At 41.1% G+C, this 27,099-nt stretch overlaps 1 protein-coding gene across 2 annotated transcripts in view; it reads left to right on the top strand.

Moving 5' to 3' along the window:
* Positions 1-27,099, top strand: part of LOC126251334 (transcriptional regulator ATRX homolog) — a 500,398-nt gene that overhangs the window by 273,672 nt on the left and 199,627 nt on the right. The gene's annotated exons all lie outside the window — the stretch shown is intronic.

Raw genomic sequence — 27,099 nt, 5'->3', positions numbered from 1 at the left:
TGTTTCTTTTGTGCCAGTATTTATATCTAAATTTCTCTTGAAAATTCTACCATGAAGTAAGTTCTTCTGAGTGAGCATTCCCCCACTCAGCAGTATCCCATACTAGATAACTTTATGCAAAATCTATTCTCCAAGAATACTCCCATTTTTGTAGTGAAGATCTCAAAAAAGCTCGTAAGAAGTATGTTTGGAGTACATCAGGTTTAAATCTTGGGCAATGCTTGTATAGGTTCATGCTACTACCTATTTGTAGTTCTTCTAATAGAGTATTTGTGTCTAAAGATTTCTCTCTACACTAACTTTTGTGATGTTTTGGTCTCGTTTTATCCAACTCATCCCACAATTGTTTAAATTCATTATTTGGATGAGTTACGTCATTCCCAGAAAACTGTACACTAGTTAAATTTCGTGCACTCTCCTCCAAACCCGCAAAGATATCATGTGAAGAAATGGAATCTCCATTCCTGCTCCTTTGCTGTAAAACTTCAGTACGATTTTGCATATCTGAGATCTGATCCTTTTTCAAGTTTACACTCCTTTACTGCAAGTTCTCGTCACAAACTATCTATATCAGTATGAATTTCCCTAATATGTTCTTGAATTTTGTTACGCATAAGGTCACATTGTTAAAGCATTTCAGTATGAATTTTGTTTTTAAAAACATTTAATTTATGGTCTAGTGTGTTCACTAAACTCTCCTCCAAATGCTAAAGTTTCTCATCAACTGAAGCAAATCTGTCATTATTACTGTTAAGTGCCTCCTCGATGGATGACTGTATTTTCTTATTAATCTCTTTAAATTGGTTTTGTATCATGTTATTGGTTTTTTCATTAAGAGTTTGTATCTGCTTAGTAAATTAATTGAATTTTCCCAAAATTATTTCTAAATTCATTTCTCCTGACATTGTCACCTTTCTTGTGATGATAGGCATAAACAAATACTTTATTTCTTGTCTCAACATGCTTGTTGTCTATATTGATATTTTTAATTTTAAAATTAATTGTATTCTGCCCTTGTCTTATTATATCATTCACAACATGTACAACTTTTTAAATTGGTTACAAGAAGTGCACTTTTAACTTTATACTATGGTGCCAGCGGACTGCGCATCAACTGCTAGTTGGTTATGGCTGCATGCTGCCGATGTGATGTGTGTGGTTTGCAATCTGCAGATGACTGTGTGCTGCTGACAAACTGCATGTAGGCTGCAGTGTGCTGATGACTGCATGTGCACTGCAATCTTTTGCGACAGCTTGTAGGTTGCATACTGTCGTTGTGTGAAAACTGGTTTTGTTTCTCCCCAGTAGAGTTCTTTGTTTTTCACTCAATTTTATTATTTGTTTCTGACTGAGTTTGATGTCTATACTGTATAGAACGTCTTGTTGTTTTATTCCCATTTCCCGTGGCAACCCATTTTCTCCTTGGTGCTTTCTTCAAAATTTTCTTATCTGTCTTTCAGCTGCTAAGGTCATCACGTGAATCATTTCAGGTTGGCTTGGGCTTCGTGGTTGTTTGTCACACTTCACCTCGTGCACCAAACAACTTAAATAAGTTGCCACCTGAACACTCCTTTTATATATATCTGACATTCAACTTGATATTTAACAATTACTATACATTTATTATCTTTAATATTTTGCGTTTTTAGATTTCATGGAGCTCTTTCTTTCGCACCACCCACTCCTGTCTCAACCTCAGCAAGTAGGGTCACCTGACTGCTACCCACTTCCGTACTATCACTGGATCATTAGCACTGGCATCAGATCCTATGATTCAAACACCTCCCAACAGTGAGGTGCTCACCACTTAATTGACTACTCTGTCATGTACATTTTTTCGCTAACATGTGTATTTAAAGACGTGACACTTCTCGTTCAAGGCACGCGATGTATCACTGTGGTGGTCCATAGCTGTACCTAAACAAACAAAAGCAGGCCCTTTTCAGTGAGTGGGTTGACCAAGAATGACTGGTGAGTCATAGTGTGGCCCGAGCTAGCTGGTGTGTCGATTTCTTATATGAAGTTTAAAGTTACAAAAGTTTTCTAATAAATCAGGAAAAATTCTTCCAATCAACCAGGAGAGAAATGGTGGAGGCTACTTGATGGTCCACTTATTAGTAAGGAATACAGAAATGACCATCCAATGAGTTGCACATGCAGATTTTAGCAGTTAAAATTCTTAAATGAATTGTATGGTGTCATTACTGCTGTATAAGGCTGTGGCGCAGTGCGCCTCTTATCAGAGCAGAGATATGTGCAGCTATTAGTTGCAATTCAACAGTGCCTCATGTTGCATCCACACCAAGCAATCCATAACTGTGGTCCACTGACTCCAAACTGCTCAACCACAAGAAAAATTTTTATGATCACATAAATATAATCTTGGTCACCAAGAGTTACAATGGCTCGCAGTAACATGTGAAAACTTGTTACCACATTCTCAAGCACAGTTGTGCATAAATGTATGAAACCAGTAGTCGATAAACTTAAGGACGCAATAATTAGTGGTAACTGTGTCCTCACGGTAGGGTGTATGGAGATGTCCTCCTGCATTTTCAGGCTCAGTGACCTGATATCTGGATTGGAATGCAAAAATGTGTATTGCTCACCTAGCGGAATTATTCCAATCAAAGCCCTGAATGTGTAACGTGAGAGTGATCAATAGACAACATTTCTTATTTTGCATGGCAAATTTCTCTTTAAATCAACAATATTAACTGAAAATTAACAGGATGATATTCAATTGCAAGTTCTGTATAGGCTCCATACAAAGTTCAAATACAGACAGGATTCAAATGCAAACATAAATTTTATCCAAGAGGCCTTGTGTGGCATCTACATGTCCACACAAAATCCAGAGGTTAGCCTACCTTCACACATAACAGACACAGTTGCAAAAGCTCATAAGATAGTGGCTAGCTTTGCTAGTATAAGGAACTCTTACTAAATTCCTGCTGTGGTTGATGGATAATGCATACCAAACCTACAGGATTGTCGATAGCTTAGTGCTTTAGCAGGGGTTGACAAAGTTAACACTGTTGCTGTGAGAGCGTAGAGGCTATGTTCTACATAGCCACAGCCTTAACCAAAGTGAAGTTGTCTGTCACAAAACAAATTAATGGAATAAAGCTGCATTTTGAAAAACATATTTTTGTTCTTAGTTGAGTTCCTCACAGTGGTTTGTAACAGGGTTGAAAATCTTAATAGCAATTAGTCGTGCCATTATAAAATTTTCACCAGAGAATTAGTATGTTCCCTCAGTTGAAAAGCAAATAGTGGCTACAGCTATTTATGTAGCTCTCAGTGAACATCATAGAGCCAGGGACATAACCAGTATGAACAATCCAGGGATGGGCGTCAAAGTGATTTAATTAGCAAGCAGGTACCAGCTTCGAACATTATGTAGAGAGTGGCATATATTAGGAAGTGTGGCAGTGTTTCCTTTGAAAATTCTTACCCTTACAGTATGTCCTTTCACTTTGTTAATCTTTATTGCAGATGTGAATGTGATTGAAAGGCATTCATATTCCAAATGGGTCATTGCTAAAGAAATTGAACACAATTTAAACTGAGAGCGTTACCCAAAGGTTACCTTTCAGTTTTGTCAGGTCCTGGGCCTCGAGCATAAGGCAGAGCAAGTTGACAGAGCACACTTATCTGGCATTCTCTGGTTGGCAGGGCTATGACTGGTGGTCACACCTTAAAATTAATGGTGGCAACAAACTGGTCAAAATCTATGTGGTCCAAGTTGTCATATCAGTCTGAGTAACCCACATACTGTCACACTTGCAGCGTATTGTATTTTATGACAGAACAGTATCAAATTGTTCTACAGGATGTACCACTGGTGTCGCTATTGTGTGGTGTGTCTCACCATTAAACACTCTACTCTTCATCACTAGTGAAGACAAAATTTACCTTATTCTTAACTTACAAAAACAAGTATCATTTGTCAACAGATTTGTTGCCAAACAGTAATAAATTGAAATGCCTGAACATTACTAGAGGGTTGTAACATTGATTGTTCATGACTTGTAAGAGGTCAACATAACTTTCAAATAATGTGTCATAACGTGCTTCTCAATCAGTTCAAACAATTTCAGTCTTTCTCTGTGATTTTGAAACAGACAGCATTAATGGTGAAACTGTACCAAACAGTACTAGATTGTTGTATAGTATAGTCTACATTTAATTGTCATTAACTTTCTAAGAACGGACAGTATAACTGCATTGTAAAATGACTTCCAGTACACTATATGGGTGAGAAACACACATGAAAGTTTAGTTTTATATTACTTTAGAGTGATTACACGTTTAACAGGTACAGGGTGGAGCAGAGGAAACGCATGTTTTTTGAACCACTAGTACGTGGCAGACTGTCCATACAATGCAGTTTCAGTCACTATGGAGTGTTGGAGCTTAGAGCATCGTGTGTTCGTTGTCGAGCAGTACTTTAGAAACAATGATTCCGTAGTCATTGTGCAACGTCTTTTCCTTCAAAATTTTATTAGAGTTTGATGTGTCGAAGTGCAGTGCAGCATTTAGAAGTACTGGATCTTTGATGAAAAAGAAACCACTTGGTCTTCCCCATTCAGTTCGTACTCTGGAAAATGTAGACCTAGTGAGAATAGCAGTTCTTGCTAGTACGAAACAATCGGCTAGACAACTGGCTGTAGCGTTGGGTACGTCACGTTGTTCGCTTCACCACATCTTACGTGATGATCTTAAGTTTCACCTGTACAAAATAATGATCATCCAGCAGCTTAGTGAATGGGATTTTGTGCAGCCTGGAGAGTTTTGTTGCATAATGGATGAAATTTTTACAAAAGATGCAGATGCTACAGTCTTCATAAGTGATGAAGCACATTTTCATGTAGACGGTTACGTCAATGTTCGAAATTGTCGGTGTTGGGTGCTGGGGAACCCACATGAATTACATCAAAGACCTCTCCAAAGTTTAAAAGTAATAGTGTGGTGCTGCATTTCAAATATGAGGATTGTTGCCCCCCCCCCCCTCCCTTTTTTAAAAAAAAAAAAAATAGGTAGGAACTGCAGTTACTGTGACATCAGCACACTACGTTAAAATGTTAAACAACTTTCTTTGTCCAGAACTTGAAAGGCATCAAGTGATCATAAGAGAAATATGGTCCCAGCAGGACAGTGCCACAGCTCCATGGCGAGAGCATCCATGGAAGTGGTTTGACAGATGTTCCCAGGACATGTTATTTCGAGATATGGTGGTGTTTACTGGCCCCCTCGCTCACCCGATTTGTCGATATGCGACTTCTTTTTGTGGGGATATTTAAAATCGAAAGTCTACATGAACAGGCCTCGCACAATTGATGACCTGAAGAATTACATTTGTCAGGAAATTGAATCCCTGCCGAATGAAATGTTGGAGAGAGATATGCGTAACTTTCGGGAGAGGATCCAAATTTCTATCCAGCAAGAAGGACGTCATCTGCAAGACATTATTTTCAAACCTAATTAAGGTATGTATATTTCAAAACTGCATTAAAAAATCCATCACTTAATGCTTGAGAGGCACATGTATATTTCAGTTGACTTTCCCCTCTTAAGATTGTTCAAAGAACTGGCACAACAGATATTCTCCTATCCCAATGTTATGCTCTGTATCTTGCAGTATTTAAATGCTCATTACACTCGGTCTTCAGTAGTGTAAATGGTCTTTGGAAACCTACCTTGCAGGATGTGCAGATCTTTACCTAGTGTAACTGGAACTATTCAGCACCTATTATATTACAAGGTGTACAACTCTGCTTCCACTCGGTCAACATAACCTCATTCAAACATTAGTCAATTTGTGTCTGCATCATACAGTTGTTCTTGATTGAAAATGTCAGTTACGAGCCTAATTATCGTCATTTGTGGGAGGTGCTACTGTTGTGTTTCAATATGAAGAAAACAGCGGCTGAGTCTCATCGAATGCTCTCAAGCACGTAAGGTAAGGACGCAATTAGTGAAAGAACATGTCGTGAGTGGTTTCAACGCTTCAAGAACAGTGATTTTAACGTCACAGACCGGTATAGTGGTGGAAGAGAGAATGTTTTCGAAGATGCAGAATTGGAGACATTATAGAGTAAAGACTCGTGTCAAACTCAAGAAGAACTGGCACGATTAGTGGGAGTGACACAACAATCCATTTCAAAACGTCTCAAGGGTATGAGCATGATTCAGAAAGGAGGAACTTGGGTCCTGTGTGAGCTGAAACCAACACGCGTTGAACGACGTTTGTGTGTTTGTGAACAGTTGTTTCAGAGGCATAAACGGAAGGTATTTCTGCATCACATTGTGACCGGGGATGAAAAATGGGTTCATTACGACAATCCTAAACGCAAAAAATCGTGAGATATCCCGGCCATGCTTCCACACCGACAGCCAAACTACATATTCACAGCTCCAAGATCATGCTCTGCATTTGGTGGGATCGTGTACTATGAGGTGTTATTGAATGCAATTAATGCATTTGAGCAAAGCATTAAAAGACAAATGGCTGCAATACAGCGAGAGGCACGATAAAGTGATTTTGCAGCACGACATCGCTCAACCCCACATTGCAAAAGAGGTCAAAACTTACTTGGAAACGTTAAAATGGGAAGTCTTATTCAACCCGCTGTATTCTCCAGACATTGCTCCCTCTGACTATCACCTGTTTAGATCAATGGCGCATGGCCTGGCTGACCAACACTTCCGATCTCATGATGAAGTCACAAATTGGATCGATTCATGGATCATTTCGAAAGATGAACAATTTTTTCGATGTGGGGTTCGTACACTGAGAAAGTAGTGGCCAGCGATGGAAAATACTTTGAATGATACATGTGTAACCAATTTGTTTCATTAAAGCCTCAAATGTTGGGAAAAAATGGTGGAAGCAAAGCTGTACACCTTGTACTTCAGTGTGTTCGCCCTTTTAACACTGCTATGCATTTACTGGTTATTTTTTAACTTATGTTAGTGTGATGATGATGATGATGATGATGATGATGATGATGGTGTTATATTGCATTTAGGAACTTTCGGGTAATTGAACATGTATCAATAATTACGGATTTCTGTAGTTGTATATATGTGTTTGGATGTAGCTGTATTGCATTGATGTACTGGTGGATATTGTGTGGTATGACTCCTGTAGTTGATACTATAATTGGTATGATGTCAACTTTATCCTGATGCCACATGTCTTTGACTTCCTCAGCCAGTTGGATGTATTTTTCAATTTTTTCTCCTGTTTTCTTTTGTATATTTGTTGTATTGGGTATGGATATTTCGATTAGTTGTGTTAATTTCTTCTTTTTATTGGTGAGTATGATGTCAGGTTTGTTATGTGGCGTTGTTTTATCTGTTATAATGGGTCTGTTCCAGTATAATTTGTATTCATCATTCTCCAGTACATTTTGTGGTGCATACTTGTATGTAGGAACTTGTTGTTTTAAAAGTTTATGTTGTAAGGCAAGCTGTTGATGTATTATTTTTGCGACATTGTCATGTCTTCTGGGGTATTCTGTATTTGCTAGTATTGTACATCCGCTTGTGATGTGATCTACTGTTTCTATTTGTTGTTTACAAAGTCTGCATTTATCTGTTGTGGTATTGGGATCTTTAATAATATGCTTGCTGTAATACCTGGTGTTTATTGTTTGATCCTGTATTGCAATCATGAATCCTTCTGTCTCACTGTATATATTGCCTTTTCTTAGCCATGTGTTGGATGCGTCTTGATCGATGTGTGGCTGTGTTAGATGATACGGGTGCTTGCCATGAAGTGTTTTCTTTTTCCAATTTACTTTCTTCGTATCTGTTGATGTTATGTGGTCTAAAGGGTTGTAGAGGTGGTTATGAAATTGTAGTGGTGTAGCCGATGTATTTATATGAGTGATTGCTTTGTGTATTTTGCTAGTTTCTGCTCGTTCTATAAAGAATTTTCTTAAATTGTCTACCTGTCCATAATGTAGGTTTTTTATATCGATAAATCCCCTTCCTCCTTCCTTTCTGCTTAATGTGAATCTTTCTGTTGCTGAATGTATGTGATGTATTCTATATTTATGGCATTGTGATCGTGTAAGTGTATTGAGTGCTTCTAGGTCTGTGTTACTCCATTTCACTACTCCAAATGAGTAGGTCAATATTGGTATGGCATAAGTATTTATAGCTTTGGTCTTGTTTCTTGCTGTCAATTCTGTTTTCAGTATTTTTGTTAGTCTTTGTCTATATTTTTCTTTTAGTTCTTCTTTAATATTTGTATTATCTATTCCTATTTTTTGTCTGTATCCTAGATATTTATAGGCATCCGTTTTTTCCATCGCTTCTATGCAGTCGCTGTGGTTATCCAATATGTAATCTTCTTGTTTAGTGTGTTTTCCCTTGACTATGCTATTTTTCTTACATTTGTCTGTTCCAAAAGCCATACTTATATCATTGCTGAATACTTCTGTTATCTTTAGTAATTGGTTGAGTTGTTGATTTGTTGCTGCCAGTAGTTTTAGATCATCCATGTATAGCAAATGTGTGATTTTGTGTGGGTATGTTCCAGTAATATTGTATCCATAATTTGTATTATTTAGCATGTTGGATAGTGGGTTCAGAGCAAGGCAGAACCAGAAAGGACTTAATGAGTCTCCTTGGTATATTCCACGCTTAATCTGTATTGGCTGTGATGTGATATTATTTGAATTTGTTTGGATATTAAGTGTGGTTTTCCAATTTTTCATTACTATGTTTAGGAACTGTATCAATTTAGGATCTACTTTGTATATTTCCAATATTTGTAGTAACCATGAGTGGGGTACACTATCAAAAGCTTTTTGGTAATCAATGTATGCGTAGTGTAGCGACCTTTGTTTAGTTTTAGCTTGATATGTCACCTCTGCATCTATTATCAGTTGCTCTTTACATCCTCGTGCTCCTTTACAACAGCGTTTTTGTTCTTCATTTATAATTTTGTTCTGTGTTGTATGTGTCATTAATTTCTGTTTAATGATTGAAGTTAATATTTTGTATATTGTTGGTAGGCATGTTATGGGGCGATATTTAGCTGGGTTCGCTGTGTCTGCTTGATCTTTAGGTTTCAGATGAGTTATTCCATGTGTAAGTGTATCAGGGAATGTGTATGGGTCTGCAATGTAACTGTTAAATAATTTAGTTAGATGTGAATGTGTTGAGGTGAACTTCTTTAACCAGAAATTTGCTATTTTATCATTTCCAGCGGCTTTCCAATTGTGAGTAGAATTAATTGCTTGGGTGACTTCATGTTGCAAAATTATCACTTCAGGCATTTGTGGTATCATCTTGTATGTGTCTGTTTCTGCTTGTATCCACCGTGCATGCCTGTTATGTTGTACCGGGTTAGACCATATGTTGCTCCAGAAGTGTTCCATGTCTGTTATGTTTGGTGGATTGTTTATTTTAATGTGTGTGTTATCTATTGTCTGGTAAAATTTCTTTTGGTTTGTGTTGAATGTTTGGTTTTGTTTCCTTCTATTTTCACTTTTTTTGTATCTTCTGAGTCGTTTGGCTAATGCTTGTAATTTCTGCTTCTTTTCGTCTAATTGCTCTGTCGCTTCTTGTTGTGAGATTTTACCTAACCTTTTTCGTTTTTTTTCCGAGATTTCATTTCTTATAAATTGTGTTAGCTGTCCGATGTCTTTTCTCAGTTTTTCTATTCTGATCTGTAGCCTGTGTTGCCATGCTGGTTTTGTGGCTTTCTTCTGTGTGTTGGTTGGTTCTGATCTCTGTCTAGTGTGTATATTTAGTGTAGTGAGTGCTCCTATATAAACCAGTAGTTGTAACTCTTCCATAGTTGTGTTTTCATTTATTTTGTTGTGTATGATTGTGTTGATAGTTTTTATTGTTGTTTCGACTTGTGGGTTATTTGGTGGTCTATGCAAGAATGGTCTTATGTCTGTATTTGTGTCTTTGTATTCTATATATGTCAGCTGAAATTTTTCTTCTATATCTAACATGTGTGTCACTTCGTGTTCTATTTGTGCTTGTTCTGGTGGCTGTCTTAAGATTTCGTTTTCCTCTGATTGTTTAATTGGTGTGTGTTGTTCTTTGTTTGTTTGCTCTGGGATGTTTGAGTCCATTACTGTATTTTCTTCTTCTTCTGATTGCACATTATTTTGTTCCAGTATTTGTTGTACTTGTTGTTTGATGTTTTCTAATTCTGACTGGGGTATCCTGTTATTTTTGATTATTACATGGATCTGATCAGCTAGTCGTTGTTCTGTTAAAAATTTTAATTCTGGGTATCTGGTAATAAATGTTGTGTATACTTGTGATCTGTATCCAGTTGTGTTGGTTCCTAGGTTTGTTGCTTGGTAATAACAGAACATGAGGTGTCGATTAACTTCATCTGACCATCTCATCCTCTGTCTTTGTTTTCCTTCTAGGGTGGTTGCAGGAAGCATATCCTGCAAAACACCTCTATTTGGATTTAAATCATTTTCCAGTTGGCTAGCAGTGTCGTTACCATTGTGGGCGGGCATAGGGTTCAAGCGTCGTCCCCGACCATGACGGCGCTTGTCCGAGGCTTCTTTAGTTCTGTCCTGAACCAACTAATCACACTAAAGGGGGGTTAGCCCTATTAGTGGTTTGTTCTTTTCGTCGCCTTTTACGACTGGCAGAACATACCGGAGGCCTATTCTTTTCCCGGGCCTCCACGGGTTTATTATTATTATTATTATTATTATTATTATTATTGGTATGTGGGGCACTCAACTGCGCGGTTTTCAGCGGCCGTACAAATTCCCAACCATTGCTCAGCCCAATTTCGCCACTTTCATGAATGATGATGAAATGATGAGGACAATACAAACACCCAGTCATCTCGAGGCAGTGGAAAAATTATGTTAGTGTGGTCTGGTAGGACATTCATTTTCTTTCCTCATCTGAACAGTATCGGTGTAATACAATTGAAATAACTCTTACTACTTGGCTGCCTATTGTGTAAACAATTACTTTTACTTCAAATATAATTTACAATATCAGTTGCCATTGCTTTAGTTACTGACTCTTAACTCTATGACTTACAATACAGCACTGCACGCTTACGTACTATATGGCAGCGCAAGTAGCTTCCTATGAAGCAAAACCACAAAAGCAATTAACTTCAACTGAAACTGATCCTACCAACCTAACACACTTTCTCTGTGAATAAAAAAAGTCAAACACAAAGTGATTAATTAAATCACAAGAATAACAACTGCAAAACATGATCACTACTCATCATATCTACAAATAAATTATTTTTCGAAATGTCCACAAACCTGACAAGGTACATATGTTCTCTATAAACAAAACAAAATTAATCACTTGATCTTGGGGTGTAAGAGTGCTTGTTCCTTAAAGCATACCTTGGGCATGGTGGCAATAAATTGTCTTTTTTACTCCTCACTTTTCTTTACCAGGGTTGCCACAGGTTATGGAAATCAGGGGATGTCAGGAAATTTCGAATGTCAATGATATTTAAAAAGGACACTGGAAAAATCTTGTTTTCGTCTCAGTAGATGAAATGGTTTGTTTACTGAGATGTCGTTCATCATCACTGACTGGGTGCAACTGAGTATGTGCACTGCATCCCTACTCCCTCATTCTTACTGCTTCTCCCCTTTCTACCACTCCCCTCAGCTTGCAGTCAGTTCTGCCACCAGCTCTTACCGCTATCCTAGCAGCTGCCGACGAGAGGCAGGGATGTGTGGGGAGTGGTTTGTTTGGATCTGATTCTCAGATACTGTTGACACAGTGGCTGGAGACAGCAGTCACATGTTCATGAGTCGTGTCTGAGTGATTGTGTTAATGTGTGTACTCATTTTCTGACAAAGGCTATGGCCAGAAATTTAGTTTTGGGAGTTTGATTGTCTTTTTATGTTCCTGTCTGATGAGTTGCTACCTATCCCCATTAGTATTAATTCTCATAGTGTTTGTGTAAGTTACCTGTTGCAGGGGTTGATCACCTTGGTCTCATTTCATCAACATGGTGCCTATGACACATGAATAGCTGGCCACACAAGTAGACTTCCATTTCTGGCCAAACCCTCAGGCCATTTCTGTGGGTGTCCCTAACAGATTGGGCCTGCTGATCTGAAGTGGACCATTTCCCACTAATGTGTAGGCCCTGCCTGTCGGATCTAGTCTCACTGATCTGCCTCCAAGCCAGTTCTGTGTGTGGCGTAATGCGATGGATTTTTGTGGTTTACCCATGCACACAGAACTGCAGTGCCCCTCAGTAGGCCAGAGGCCATGGCAATGGATTTGAGAAATTGCGGCCTTCTCAATGCAAGTACATTGTACAGTGTGGCTTTTTATATACATTTTATTTATTCTAGTATATTTTAGCATTTCAAAAGTACTTTATATATTAGAAAGTATGGTCGATAAGAAGAAGAAAATTGTGGCAGTTGCTGACAGTTTGTATGCTATGTACTCGTGTATTTCTTGAAAGAAAAATCACACAATACCTGTAAAATAATAGACATAGCACAGTGGGTAATAACCAACAATAACAAACATAGTAGAACGAACATTTTATTGGCAGTCACCTATTGTGTTTGTTTATACAACTCTTCCCCGCCTTATACATTTCTTTCACAGAAATCAGTGAAGGTATTTTAAATCTGTCTTGTGACTCCAACTGTTATAACCTTTAATCACCAATAAATTGTGTGGATATACAAACGTAGAAACAATAGCTGGTTACATGCTACCAACTCCGTATCTGTCACTCGACTGCCGTGCCGCGACATGCGGCCGGCGCTGTTCGTAGCTAGGTGGCGCTCCCGCGCTCAGCCGAGTTGCGGAGCGCCTCTATTGCCGTTTGCACGCACTGACGTGGCGGCACTGTTAAATGTTGTGGCACTGTCACAACACTTTTCTCCCCTTGAAAAAAAAAAAAAAAACACTCACTTCCTTGGAGACATGGACAGTGCGGAGACATCCATGGCCTCTTGAGAGGCCCCGAGAAGATCCCGCGGAGAAACACGAGAGTATGGTCGAAAATGTCCAGGACGTAAGCTCGTGCATGGAACGTGCCTCCTGGACGAGATGATGGGTGAAAACTCCGGAGCAGCATCCATAGGCGTCGTGGACCTGGGGGTGTGCTCCAGTGAGATGGGTCCCGGAGAAGGCAGCGTCGCGACGGGGGCCGGTTCCGGCGTACTCGGAAGCGGTAGCGACGTCGGCTGCAGCAACACGCACTGGAAATCGGCAGCAGCGACAGGACCGGCTTCTCGGGCTGGTGGAGGCAAAGGAAGGGGCGGTGGCGCCGGCGTGGCAACCACTCGTGGGCGCATCTGGTCGTAATGGCGAACAACCATGCCGTCGTCCGTACGTATTTCACAAAGCCAGCGGCCGCAAAGAGCCTTGACCACCCCGGGAATCCATTTAGGGCGAGGTCCATACCCTCATGCCCACATGTCGGCACCCACCAAGTATGTTCCCGCACAAGGGGACACAGTACAAGGCCTGACGGGGTGAAGCAGGTGCAGTAGAGTGCGCGGTTGGCGGCCATGCAAGAGTTCAGCAGGGCTGCAATCACCCAGAGGCGTGAAGCGATAAGAACTCAGAAAATGCAACAGAGCGTCATCTGTGGAAAAATCACTAAGGAATTTTTTCATCTGGCTTTTGAAAGTGCGGACAAGGCGCTCGACCTCCCCATTCGATTGCGGATGGAAGGGCGGTGCTGTAACATGATGAATCCCGTGTCCAGTACAAAAATCACGGAAGGCCTGCGAAGAGACTGAGGGCCATTGTCTGTGACGATCGTGGATGGAAGACCTTCTAGCGCAAAGATTTTGGACAAAGCCAGCGTCGTCGCCGCAGTGGTGGGCGACGGACATCGAACAACAAACGGAAACTTCGAGAAGGCGTCAATCAACAGTAGCCAGTAAGTGCCGAAGAAGGGGCCAGCAAAGTCAGCGTGCACCCGTTCCCATGGCTGCGCTGGATCAGACCACGGAGAGGGCATTGTACGGGGTGCAGCCAGTTGTTGAGCACACTGACCACATGCAGCGACCATGTGGGCGATGTCCGAATCAATTCCGGGCCAAGAAACGTGCCTGCGGGCTAGGGACTTAGTCCGAGAAATCCCCCAATGGCCTTCATGCAACAGTTTGAGAACATCTTTGCGAAGAGAGGCTGGCACCATGACCCGTGGAGATGCGCCATCCGTGGCCAGAAGAACAACACCCTCACGAACTGACAGACGAAGGCGCAAGGCATGGTAGTTGCGAAGGGGATCCGATGCCCGGCCCTTGGTCCTGTCCGGCCAACCCCGTTGAACAAAACTGATCACCTGACGCAGGACCGGGTCCCGCGCAGTAGCCGACGCGACCTGCGAACCTGTAAATGGAAAACCCTCGACCGCACGACGTTCTTCCTCATCAATGTGGAAACAGAGTAGTTCATCTCGATCGAAAACCGGGTCGGTGCCCATTGGCAAACGCGACAACACGTCAGCGTTGGCGTGCTAAGCCGTGGGTCGCTAGTGACTCTCATAGTGAAAACGAGACAAGTATAAGGCACAACGTTGCAGCCAGTGAGCTGCCTTATCCGGAAGCGACGCCGATGGGCTGAACGGAGAGACCAGCGGCTTGTGGTCGGTGATGAGGTGAAACTTAGAACCATACAAAAAAAACGCTGAACTTTTTTAGAGCATAAATGATAGCAAGCGCCTCCTTTTCGATTTGAGAGTAACGCCGTAGAATAGCATCCCTAACCATTGAATCAGCATAAGACTCATGATGAGTGTCCGTGACAAACTGACATTTTCTACTCAGACCGTGTAGTTCCGCTGCCCAAGCCCGGTAAGATTGATGGGGCTGTTTACGACACCGGTAGAACGCCATGCAGGCGGCCACGACATGGGTGTTTTTTCGGTAATAGTTAGACAATAAGTCACACATTTCTTGGAAGGACAGAGAGGCAGGTTCCCGCAGAGGGGCTAACTGAGATAGCAGCTGATAGATCCGTGGGGAAATCCAAGATAGAAATAACGACTTACACATAGGAGCGTCGACAACGCCGAAAGCCAAGAAGTGTTGCCGCAAACGCTTCTCATAATCCTCCCAGTCTTCAGCGGCCTCGTCGTAAGGAGGGAATGGAGGCGGAGAAGAGGAAGACAGACGATGAGTAAACGACATCGACAACTCCTGAATAGCAAGCCGTCAGCTGTGTTTGTTGTTCAATGAGCACTTGCATAAGCTGTTCCATGTCTGCCCCGACACGAACACACAAATCCACAACACAGTAAAAAAAGTATCCCATCCTCGTCACCAAAAAGTGTTATAACCTTTAATCACCAATAAATTGCGTGGATATACAAACGTAGAAACAATAGCTGGTTACATGTTACCAACTTCGTATCTGTTACTCGACTGCCGTGCCGTGACATGCGGCCGGCGCCGTTCGTAGCTAGGTGGCGCTCCCGCGCTCAGCCGAGTTGCGGAGCGCCTCTATCGCTGTTTGCGCGTACTGACGTTGTGGCACTGTTAAATGTCGTGGCACTGTCACAACACCAATGAAATGCATATTTTCCCCACCAAATGTGTTTAGTGTTGCTGAAATAAAATAACATAAGTGGTCTTAGTGAAACATGTATACCGTTCGTCTGGCTTTCTCCACCTAAAAACAGTTCATTACAAAAGATGTTGAAATTAGTACTTAAGATTTTTGCTCACATGTTTAGAAATACAGAAGCACTTACATTTTTTTGTCAACTTATATCTTTACTTACTCTTGAGATCTCAAAATTTGTCAGGGAAAAATGTTAAAACTTGTCTAGACATCAGGGAAATATTAGGGAATTTCATTTGGGGAAACTTGTGGCAACCTTGCCTTACTCTATTGAAGGACATTTGGAGGAGGATTTGGTAGTGTCGTAGGGGCAGCACAGCTGGGCCAGTTTACAACTTTAACTGATCGAAGTGTACTCTAAGGCATGATCAGACAATTCTACCTCTACATTCACAAGAGAAGTTCCTCAGATGACAGGAAACGGGTCCTTGTACTGAGGCATGAAATTCTTTGTCTTTCCTTTCTTGACCACAGGATTTTGAAGCAGAACAAGATCTTCAGGTTTGTACTGGGGAAGTGTAGCCCACTTGTTGCTAAGTCATTGTTTCTTCTAAGTAGTATTGGAATTATTTTGTTTAACCTTCACTTCAGCCATATCAACACTGGATGGTAACTTATCGTGTTTGAATGGAGACACCATGATTCTTCCGTAAATTGCCTCACAGGTCATATACCCATTTGAGTCATCTATACAACAGTTGTATGCTGATGCTACATAAGCAGTGTACCAGCCCCTATCTGTGTGTGATATGTTGACTTAGTAGGACAGCATTTGAACAATTGTCTTGTGGACACATTTGATAAGACATTTCAAATGAAAAGTTGTGGTTTGTCATTTTTTGATTCATAGTAATTTGCATACATGTGTGAACAGGACAGACATGAAATTAGTTCCTTCATTGGTCGAGGTAGTGTCAGGACTTCCATATGACAGAATTAAAGGAGTGGCAAAGGCACATGGAACAGTGTCTGCAGTCATGTCCACAAGAGGTAGTAGAATTTGGCTTCTGGAATAGTGTTCAGTGATGGATAAGCTGTATTTATTGTTTTGTTTGCTTTGTGGGAATGGGCCAGTGATATCCAAAGGGACAATTTGAAATGATATAGCCACTTCCTCGTTTGCAAGGGAGTTTTGGTCTTTGTGTGTGTGTGTGTGTGTGTGTGTGTGTGTGTGTGTGTGTGTGTGGAGGGGGGCGGGGGGAGGGTTGCCCTGTGAACATAATAAAGACAATTCTGTCAAATATTGCACCAGAAGTGCGAAGCTGTCCTAGCATTTGTGGCACAATGTCCATTATGGCATGCTTGGAAACGGTCTTGACACCGTGCTATTATGCGCTTTTGCAACTTTTTAGGCATTGCTACTCTGTTACCCAGAGGTGTCACACGATATAAGATACCACTTTCTGTGACGAAATATGGGAAGGAAGCATACTAGTGGCTTTCTACATCTCGCCTGTGCTGCTTTTAGTTTTTGTATTGAAGCATCGCCAGCCTGAACAAGCCTAACATTACAGCTTAGTGCATCAGTGTTCTAGTGTAAAAGGTCTGGATTTTGGCATACATCATAGTCGTATTCTGATAATTTCAGTGCCCATTGAGTTAAGCGACTACTGCTGTCCTTAAAGCTCAACAACCACACAATGGCAGCATGTCAATGACCACAGCGAATTTTCACTCATACTGAATTAGTTACCTCCAAAATCAAAGGCTAAAAACTCTTTTTTCTGTAGTGTTATAATTTTTCACTGCTGGTTCCATCTGCATGGAAGCATAACCTGTAAATCTTTGTTCACCTTCATATTCCTGACTGAGGACATCTTCAAAAGCGTAATCCAAGGTGTCAGTGGAAAGAATAAAAGGTTTCTTAAAACCTGCATAGATAAGCAAAGGTGAACTTGTCTAAACATCCTTAATTTTTCCCACAGCTGCTTCACACTCCTCTGTTCATTCAAACATAACAGCTTTATTCGACAATTTTGTTAACATTTTAGCTACCATAAGATAATCCTCCACAGAAAGGTGATAATAATTGGCAATACCAAAGAAAGATTGCAACTCTTTAATGTTAGTGGGAAGTAGGAAATTCTCAACTACTCTATCTGCACTAATAATTTGTTCCTAATACTGAACCTGTGATTTTGTGAAAGAACATTTCTCTATTTTGAAGTTTAAACGTGCACTTTACGAACCTGATAGCACACTTTATTAATCTCTCTACATGTTCCTCAATTGTTCTTCAAAACATTATATCATCTAAGTATGCAATACACGTAATGGGTTTCAGACCTCCAAACAGTAGGTCAGCGAATCTTTGGAAAGTGGTAGGTGCATTCCTTTGACCAAAGGGCATGCGTAAAAACTCATAGAGTGTGGAAGGAACCAAATAAGCAGTCTTTGGTCTGTGTTGTGGTGCGATCGGAATTTGGTGCTAACCAGAGTGCCTGTCAAGGGTGGTAAAATACCTAAAATTCTCTTATCTGTCCAATATTTCATCGATATGGGGTAAAGGGTAAGTATCAGGGGTCATGCCCTTATTTACTGCTCACTTGTCGATGCACAGATGATAGGTTTTCCCCCCATTGATTGACTTTTTAGGTACACGATCATTGGTGATGACCATGGGCTTTGTAGAAGGTTACATTATCCCTGCAGCCACCTGTTGTTCAGTGGTATCCTCAACAATGGATTGTAGGTGAAATGGTAGTCTGTATGGTTTCTTTGCAAACAATCTAGTGTTTTCTGTGGGAAATTCATTCTGTATGAGGTCAGTTGCTGGCAGATACTGCCATTCCTCAAATAATCATGCATATTCCTCCAGAATTGGATAAAAAAGACTCAGGCGAGTTGGCAACTTCTGATACAACTGATTTCTAAGTAAGGGTTCGGTGGCAGCGGCGGCAGCAGAGCCTGCCCCTCCTTTGTTTCCCAACTCCGTTGTCTCATTTTCCAGAGTATTCTGCTGTGAATAACTTTGCCTCTGATTTTATGGGCAGCTGTCGTTTGTGTGTCGTATCGTATGACATTTTGCACAACACAGTGCACAGCAGTGCTCATCTGTGTAGTTCAGTTATCCGCACCATTGGCATTTACAAAAACGTTGTACTCCTCGTTGTTTCCCACAGGGGTTGAAACGAATTGACCTACTTCATGCAACAGAATCAATCTCATGGCTTCTTGTAATGATGTGGGGAAAGCCATTTTAACTTCAGTCCCAATCTGCAGATTTATTCCGCAAATAAATACATCAATAACTTTTGTCTCGGCCTCTTCAGTTAGTACCTCACTACACAGTGCATCTTTCCCCAGTGCATATGTACTACAGTATATGGTTTGTGTCCGATCTGTGAAAGCCTGAAAATCTCCACCATTCTTCTGGCATAAAGTGGACAAAAGGTCTCTGTAATACTAATATTTTCTTGTCAGAGTAGTACTCTGCTAATTCCTTTGCCAGGTCATCAAATGTATACTTAGCAGTATGTTATTGTGAGGAGGAGCAAGAGCGTACTACATCTCAGAAATTTTGCAGGAATGTGGTAACATTCTGGCCAAGTTTTCCTGAAAAGGATGAAGCAAAAGAGACTGCAGGAAGGGTGCTAACAACATTCGGTATGTAAGTTGCTGTATCCACAGCAGAAGCCCTAGAAGTGCTTAGCGTAGTTTGACTTGATGCCTGCTTAGTTTTCTTTTCGTCTTGATGCGATAGATCAGTTACCCATTCCTGCACTTGTAACTTTTGCAGAATTAATGTGCTCTTGAAGTAAAGCCGCATTATCTACCTGGACATTTCCAGCAGCAGCTGCATCCTGCCATCTGTGAGAGTGTTTATCAGGCATGGTTATAAATTTTACGGCCACAATTTGTAAAGACAGGAAGACAGGAAGACTTTAACAAGAGAGAAAACGTCCCCATGTGTAAATGAACATTAAAAGCCAACAGTGACAGGCTCCAGTGATGGTAGCTTGCAGAAAGATGGCAGCAAAGAGTAAGCATGCGTGGCAGTCAGACTTAATTTAACTTTTCCATCGTCAGTTGAAGTAGCACGAAGACAGCAGTGTTGGTGGGGTCTGCGGCATGGTGTGGTTCATCAGCGGCAATGAGATGGTGACATTGGCATTTGCATGGACTCGGAGCAGTATGGCAGCGAGTCTTGGTCGGACGTGCAGCAGTGAGGCAGACGGTTAATGCCAGACTGCCACCTGTGTTGATGTTTAGACAGTGTGGCAGCAAGGTGGCCCATAGAGCACACCCATGTGGCAAAAAGTCCAGTCCAATCCAATGTAGGCAGGTTACAGGCTAACAATATAAGGCCAGCTCTCCCATAGAATTAATATGCGGCAACTATCCACAAGAGAGTGGGCCAATAACCCTGGCCGAATGGTGCACTCTGATCCTGTGGCTGACACCATTTGTGGACAGACAGGCCAACACCAGGACTTAAGAAGGGTATGCGGATCCAGGAGTGTCTGGGAATTTATTGAAAAGACAAAACCAGAAGTGTTGTAGATCACTGAGTGGAGTTTATTGTTCCATCTCCTGCTATTAAGGGATACAGGAAAATACAAAATGCAGTGTGGCAGGTGCAGCCACATATTACCCAGAAAGAGTAGCAGGAGAACACATCTGGTACGGACAAGAACGCTTCCCAGTGGTACCACCATGCTCTCGACATCATGCTCTGCATCCCCCACATGACAGTTTCCAGCCCTCTGATTGATGCATCCCTCTGTCAGCTACACTTTGCAACAGCATTGCCTGTCAGCAGTATCCAATGTGGGAATGCTGTTCATGTGGGCTGAATGTGGGTAAATGCATTATGTAGAAATGTCCAGTATTGCTCCAACCCAGGTCCAACCGTAGCTTGAGTGTAGGGTGCAGTGGACTATGCCAGAAGTCCAAAGGAATATATGAAATAAAACATTTTTAAATTCCACAAAACCTTTCAATAACTTTTTTCACTCAGTCTGAATGCTCACCACACACATTTCCTCCGTGCACTTTTCTATACTAAAGTTGATAAGTTTGTAAGTTAGTTAAAATCTGGGGTGATGTTCTGAATGAAGATGCTCCAGCCAGAGTCAGAGGCAGTGAGGTCATGAGAGCTTGACCTCTGGCGGTGTGGTTGCATGGTGACCGCCATCGGGGACAGCAAGCAAAAGAGTCGTCTTCCATGTAGCTGTTAGTGGCACACCGAGTGTGGTGGATGAAGAACCCTGTGCTTTAGTCATTGTCATTTGATGTGAACGCTGTGCTTCAGTCAGTCTTCCAATAGGTGTGAGCAAGTAGGTGAGAGCAAATAGGTGATTTGTTGGCTCTGAAACAGAAAAAGAGCAATGATTGATTGTTCTCAGAAGTTGCCATTGCATACACAAATAGTTCCATACGAAAATTACGAAAGTTTAACTGATTGCCTACCACTGGCAGGGCAGAAAAAACCAGACTCATTTCAATAGACCAAAAAAATTAAACATGTCACCAGTAGGTGGATAAACCAAACATGTCGCCAACAGATGTCTGCTGTATTGGTAATTGAGGTGGTCAGTAAATGCACTCAGATAGCTACAAAAAGATAATGTATTAATATGTTTGTTTAAAACATGTACGCTTAATAATTGAGATATACATAACTTTGAAGACCTGTAGATATCTGCAGTGCGAAATTATGTGCAGTGAGAGCAATGTTCTTGACAGTATCAAATAGTCCTGTATGCTGATACTATCGGATAGGACAGTAACACATAGTAATGTTTAGTTGTGTTGCGCCATGTATTTCCCTCACTGCCATCTTTCACTACTAATGTTGATAAGTCTATACACTAAGGAGTCAAAAGTCATGAAATAGTGATACACACATGCACAAATGGTGGTAGTATCGTGTACATAGGGTATAAGAAAGAACTGCATTGGCAGAGCAGTCATTTGTTGTCAGATGATTCATGAGAAAAAGGTTCCGACAAGATTACAGCCACACAGTGGGAATTAACAGACTTGGAACGCGGAATGGTAATTCGAGCTAGACGGATCGGACATTCCATTTTAGATATCTTCAGGGAATTCAGTATTTTGAGATACACAATGTTTAAAGTGTGCTGAGAATAGGAGATTTTAGACATTACCTCTTACCACAGACAGCACAGTGGCTGACCACCATCACTCACTGACCGAGAGCAGCAGCTTTTGTGTAGAGTTGTTAGTGCTGACAGACAAGCAACACCGTGAGATATAACTGCAGAAATGAATGTGGGCTGTACGATGAATGTATCCATTAGGACAGTGTGGTGAAATTGTTGCTGATTGGGCTATGGCAGCAGATGACCGAATTGAGTGGCTTTGCTAATGGCATGACATTGCTGCAGTGCCTCTCCTGGGCCCGTGACCTTATCGGTTGGACCCTAAATTGCCTGGGAAACAGAGGCCTGGTCAGACGAGCCCCAATTTCAGTTGGTAGCTGATGGTAGGATTCAAGTGTAGCACATACCCAATGAAGCCTTGGAACCAATTTGTTAACAACACACCGTGCAAGCTGGTGATGGTTCCATAATGATGCAGGCTGTGTTTACACGGTATGGACTGTGTCCTTTGGTACAACTGAACTCATCATAAACTGGAAATGATTATGTTCGGCTACTTGAAGGCTATTTGCAGCCATTCATGGACTTAATTTCCCCAAACAGTGATGTCATGTCACCAGACAACAACTGCTTGTGATTGGTTTGAAGAATATTGAATTGCTGCACTACACAAGGCAAAAGGTCCAACATGACACTGTGAGGTATCCCATGACTTTTGTCACCTCAGCGTAAATTCACTGAAGTATGGGTTCAAATTCTGAGCGAGGCTGCTTAAAAAGATGCGATGACCAGTTAGAGTTGCAGGCAGTGAGGTCGTGAGAACTCAGCATCCTCTGATGGCATGTACGTGTGGCGCCCTCCCATTGGAGACAGGGAGAAATTTAAGAGCGAGATTGCCGGGCGGCACCTAGCAGGGAGTTTTGAAGTGTTATCTCTTGCATAGCTGTGAGCATCACATGCAGTCAATGAAATCGCTATTGATACCACAAATACATCATTGGTGATGGGTCATTAAACCACAATCTTCCTTATTTAAACATAAGTGTCAGCTGTTCAAGATAGGTACTTATGCATTCATCTTTTGCTGTTCCTCCCTCTATTCACATCACAACCACCATGTTCCCTCCACCTACCTCGCCAAGACCACTATTCAACTTCCTCGTTCAACTGGAAGAGGAAGTAACCATGTGCGTGAGAGCTTCTCGGTCTTTGCTATCTGATGTGTGACTTTTCCACAAGCTGAGCTACTAATCAGCCTTGTCAGCATACCTTCTGTACTCAGTGAGTAGTGATCTACCTGCATGTAGATATTTATATTCTGTCTTGGATTTTAAATTTTAAATTGCAATATATAATTAATATTGTCTCCCGCTCCCTCTTCCATGCACACCCGTGTGTGTGTGTGTGTGTGTGTGTGTGTGTGTGTGTGTGTGTGTGTGTTTTATGGAGGTTTGATTTTGTTGAAGATTTAGCACTTCTTCCAGGATAGAAACATTTGAATTTCATATGAAATTGATATTTTTGGGGTACACACATTCATTTCTGGTGGGTAATGGCATGGCAAGCGGAATAGCATCTGGCAACCATTTAAACTAGCCATGCCACATCCATTTCGCAAACTCTCCAACCATACACCGATGCGGGACAAAAGCACAAGCAGAAAAAGGAGACATGGAACACACAACAGAGGGGCAAACGTATTGTGAAGTTTTAACTCTCGTTTTTCTCATTTCTCTCATTTTTCTACATTTCTTACTATGAGCAGTGTTTCAAATAAGTCATGCAACAGGTTGGTTTTATTCAGGATTCCAAAACATCATATTGTTCCCCAGTCTTTTTGCTACAAAGCCCTATGTTTCAACATAACCTCTGTTAAATGTAATGACATTACACCACCTTACTGGGAGGGTCTGTATGCCCACGTGGTACCACTCTCCTGGTTGACCTCAAAATCAACATCTTGCTGCATAATATAACATCCCCATCATCCACATATTGTTTCCTGCGGAATGCTTCCTTCATTGGGCCAAACAAATTGAAGTCAGAAGGTGTGAAATCCGGGCTATAGGGTGGATGAGGAAGAACAGTCCAATGAAATTTTGTGGGTCCTTGCCTTGTCATTGAGAAGGAGAAGTTTGTTTGCATTTGTGACAATGAACACATTGAAGCTGTTTCATCAATTTCCTGAGGGCAGCACAGTACAGTTCAGAGTTGACCATTGCGCCGTGGAGGGTAGCACAATACATTTCAGAATTGACCATTGCACCATGGAGTGGACATTGTACAGAATAATCCTGTGGAGTTTAAAGGCTGCCATTTTGAAGGTTACGTATAGTGCTGCAGACATAACACCCCTTGTACAATCCAAGGAAATAGAAGCCTCCAATAATCTCCACTGACTTTACCAGCTGAGGGTGTGACTTTGAACTTTTCTTCCGAGAAGGTGGTGTTGCGTCACTCCATGGATTGCTGTTTTGTTTCTGGTTCAAAGGAATGAATCCATGTTTTGTCGCCTGTGATGATGTTCGACAAAAAATTGTCCCAATCACCATCACAGTGCGCAAGCAGTTCCACACAGATGGTCCTTCATTGCTCTTTATGGTCTTGTGTTAGCTGGCAAGGAACCCTGTGAGCACATCCCTTCAAGCATCCTCTGGTGAATTAGTATGTCGCCGCTACTAGCTGAGAGGTCCAGTTGTGCAGTGAGGTGTTTGACTGTGAACCGTTGATCACTTTGAATGAGAGTATCCACACAGTCTGACATTGCAGGGGGTCACAGCTGTGTGCGGTCGGCTGGCAGATGGGAGATCAGACATGTATGCATGAGCTTGTTGAAGTAATGACAGACTAACCATATGTAAGTTCACTGCCAGGTCTCCATAGACATTCTGCAGGGGCCTACAAATGTCTGCAATGCTCTGGTTTTCCGCCATAAGAAACTCAATGACAGCTCCCTGCTTGGAGTTACGGACACCATTTTGAAGACTACATATACTCCTGCAGACATAACGCCCTTCGTACAATCCGAGAAAATAGAACCCTCTAATAATAAAAAATAAAACACTTTAGTAGCGCAAAGTAAAGAGTCAATCAGTATCATTCTATATTACCAACTGCTTCACTATGCTGTGTTATTAGTGATAACAGAATAGATGAGAGATTGTTGGCTGCTAACATAATCAATTCAGTTGATGTAAAACTGGTGTGCATCATGTCCAGTAAGTAACAGTGTGAGATTTTTGTAATCATTATCATAAGTAATTTTACGTCCCGTATTCTGACTTCTCTGTAGCACCAGATTAGATACAAATATGCAATTTGCTGCTGAATGAAAACTTACATAATACATTTATAAGATGAGGTTTTTCCTAAATTCATCATTTGAAAAAATATAAGGATTTGTATGTTTGCAGATAAAAATTTTGGTTGCTGAGGTTAACAAGGGGTCATCACATGAAGGTTTGGTAGTTAAGGTCATGCACAGATTTAATTTGGTGATTGTGGAAGGGTGAGATGAGAAGAGATTCATTGGCACCAACTTGGCTGTATGTGGTAAGGCTGGTGGCTAGCAGATTTTGTTGTCCTGCCAACCACGAAAATGCATCCCATGTAACTTGCTCTTCTCTTTTTATCAACTTTTTAAACTGCAATTCACCTCCATCTATAGGCTCTCAGAACTGAGCTTGCTTTACAAATGGAGAAATACTCAACAATATCACACATTTTTCTGGATGAATTAATTCAACACCAATATGTTCAAACAGAACACTCAAAATGTGGCAGAGTAGGTGACATGCAAGATTCAACAATGGTATTAGAGCAGCTATTGCTTGACAACACTGTTGATTTTTGAGTTTGGCAACAAATTATGAAGTGCATTGTTAACTCAGGTTGCTCAGATTTCTACTGATTCAGCACTAGGGAGCCGAGAGGATAGCATACTGTTGTAATTCAGTTTGCTTAGTGCTGTAAGGACAGTAGATCATAGCTATTGATAATGGATGTAATTCACAGCCGTAACTGTTGTTAAACATAATCCTAAGAGTTTGTAGTTCACAGTTTGCTCATGCAGAGAGTATGTTAGTAATTTTAAGATAATGGTTACTCATGGAGCAGAGACCACAAATAACTGTGCTGCAGGAAGAAAATTTGATGTTACTGAAGCGAATATACAAGTGAGGTGGGGTCAAAAAGTAATGGAAATTATTGTTTTTCTTAAAGTATCTTTATTTATTCCACAACATCAGCTTTATCCCCTTCAAAGTAATCCCCCCAGATAAAACACACTTGTACCAGCACTTTTTCCAGTCTTGGGTGCACTTTTGGGACTAATGTTTTGTTATGGTGTTCAGCTTCTTCAGGAATTCTGTTTTTATCTCAACAGTGGTGGCAAAATGATGCCCTTTCGTGATTGTCTTCAGTCTCGGGAATAGAAAACAGTCACGGGGCCATTTCTGGCAAGTATGGTGGCTGGAGCAACATTATGTTGTTGTGTCCTTCTTCTTCTTCTTCTTCTTCTCCTTCTTCTTTTCTTTTCCCTTCCAAAAACTACAAAAATTATTGAGGTGCGAGCAGGAACATTATTGCAGTGCAATTTCCATGAGTTGTTTTGCAACAATTCTGGTCATTTTCTTCAGATTGCTTCATGCAAACAGCACATAACTTCCAGGCAGTATTCTTTATTGACCGTAAGGCAGGAACTAGTGATGCAGTGCCCTTTATAGTCTAAGAAAACAGTGTGAAGAACCTTTCCATGTGATTTAACTTGTGAAATTTTTTTTTCAGTCTTGGCTCTTCAGTCAGTTTCCATTGGGACAATTGGGCCTTTGGTTTGATGTTGTATCTGTATACCTATGTTTTCTCCTCTGTGATAACCTTCTATAGAAGTTCCAGATCATTGTTGATTTCTTTCAGCAATTACTGAACGATGCCTACGCGACTTCGTTTGTGGTCGAAATTCAACAATTTCAGAACAAACCTCACTGCTAAAGGTTTTCTGCTCAAAACATATGAGAAAACTGATTGGCATGAGCCAGAAGAATGCCGGCATCATCAGCAACCTCTCTGATGGTGATTTGTCGATTTTCCAGATATATTTTTCTTTACTTCTTCTACATTCTCATCAGTAACTGATGTGCTAGGGCGTCCAGGGTGGTGATTGTCTTGAACGTCTTCTCAACCCTCCTTGAAACATTTATACCACTCATAAACTCCTGTGCTATTCACAATAGATTCGGCAAAAGCCACAATCAACATTTTGAATGCTGTACTGCATTTCATTCCATTTTTCAAGCAAAATTTAATGCAAATTCTTTGATACGTCTTTTTTGAAAGTAAAAATTTGAAAACTTGAAGATGTGTAATGTTAGGTGCATGTGTACCAACAAGTAAAAAATTAAGGATTGCCAGAGCTGCATACCACACTTTCAGGAGACCAAAT

The sequence above is a fragment of the Schistocerca nitens genome, chromosome 4, assembly GCF_023898315.1.
Source record: "Schistocerca nitens isolate TAMUIC-IGC-003100 chromosome 4, iqSchNite1.1, whole genome shotgun sequence".
Classification (NCBI taxonomy): Eukaryota; Metazoa; Arthropoda; class Insecta; order Orthoptera; family Acrididae; genus Schistocerca; species Schistocerca nitens.
The sequence above is the reverse complement of the archived record's forward strand: the minus strand, read 5'-3'. Positions and strand labels throughout refer to the sequence as shown.